This window comes from Pygoscelis adeliae, unplaced genomic scaffold (genome assembly GCF_000699105.1).
Source record: "Pygoscelis adeliae isolate BGI_AS28 unplaced genomic scaffold, ASM69910v1 Scaffold372, whole genome shotgun sequence".
In the NCBI taxonomy this organism is placed as follows: domain Eukaryota; kingdom Metazoa; phylum Chordata; class Aves; order Sphenisciformes; family Spheniscidae; genus Pygoscelis; species Pygoscelis adeliae.
The window spans coordinates 2,228,863-2,230,150 of NW_008824357.1; the positions used below are offsets into that span (position 1 = coordinate 2,228,863).

Below are 1,288 nucleotides of genomic sequence, written 5' to 3' on the forward strand. Positions count from 1 at the left end.
GGTGGCTCTGCTGTGACAAAGCTGATTTTGTCCTGCCGATGGCCAGGGCTGCATCCAGGAGCACTTTGAACAGACCATGGGGAGCAAGACCCCGGGAGGCATTTTGCAGGCAGGGGAAACTGAGGCACGAGGGAATGGCTTGTTCATGGCCGTGCAGCGCGGCAGCAGAGCCGGAGCAGTCGTCCCCCAGGGAGGTCTGGCATCGTTCGGAGGGGATGGCGATGCTCCTGTTACTGCATCTCACCCCTGCATCGGTCCCTGTGTCTGTCCCAGAGCAACCTGCTCCCGATGCAAGAGAGAAAACAGGTCTGTGCCATCCCCTTCCCGCTCCCCGCACCCAGCTGGCCGCCCTCCCCGGCTCCCCGGCAGCGAGAGCGGCTTTCACTCCTGGCCGGGGGGGGGGGGGTAGTGGCGGGGACTTTCCCTCCAGCAGGAAACGGCTGTTTACCTCGCAGAGGCTGAATCACGCTGGCCGCACGCAGGCGTGTCGCACGGGTCCTGCAAAGCTCTGCCAGCCTTGCCTCCCCGCCGGGAAGGGTCGGGGTGACGGGCTGCAAGGTGCGAAGGAGGATGCAGGAGCCTGGGGTCCCGGCTCGCCCCAGGCACGCGCCGCTGAGTGAAGCTGCAGGCCGCGGCGGGAAGGAGAGCAACAAAAAAAGGAAGCTGGGTAACATACCACAACCCAGGGAAAAAAAACACAAAACACACTGCCCGGCTTGCCATCGGCACTAAAATTAGCAGCAGAGGAAATGACACTTAGAGATGTCATGGAAGTCTGCTAAAGTTGGATTTCTCCTTCTCTTTTTCTATACTTACCCTCTGTTGAGGGTGTAATTGGCCCGTTAGGTTAATGCGGAGGGACCGGTGTAAATGAAAGGTCACGCTTTGTTGACATCCTGCAGTCAAACCATAGTCATCCTTTCCTCCCTGCCTTTAATTCCTTGTGGCTGGTTTATTTTTGGTGGAACGGGAGAGAAAAGGCAATCGGATGTTTATCCTTCTAGGAAATTATCACCATCATTCTTGGTTTTAATTTGAGCTGGAGATGAGAGGAGTTAGACACACGCCGCGTCTCCCTGGTGCGAGGCAGGCGGGCTCTCGCCGGGCACCGTGAGCCCAAACTGACCCTTCTCCCCTGTGTGTCACTGATGGGGACGAGGATGAGGACAGGGATGAGGATGGGGATGGGATGGGGATGGAGAACAGGGATGGGGATGAGGATGGGGATGGGATGGGGATGGAGAATGGGGATGAGGATGGGGATGGGATGGGGATGGAGAATGGGGAT

At 58.2% G+C, this 1,288-nt stretch overlaps 1 protein-coding gene across 1 annotated transcript in view; it reads left to right on the forward strand.

Moving 5' to 3' along the window:
- PEBP4 (phosphatidylethanolamine-binding protein 4) overlaps nucleotides 1–1,288 on the forward strand; it is a 109,995-nt gene that overhangs the window by 81,139 nt on the left and 27,568 nt on the right. The gene's annotated exons all lie outside the window — the stretch shown is intronic.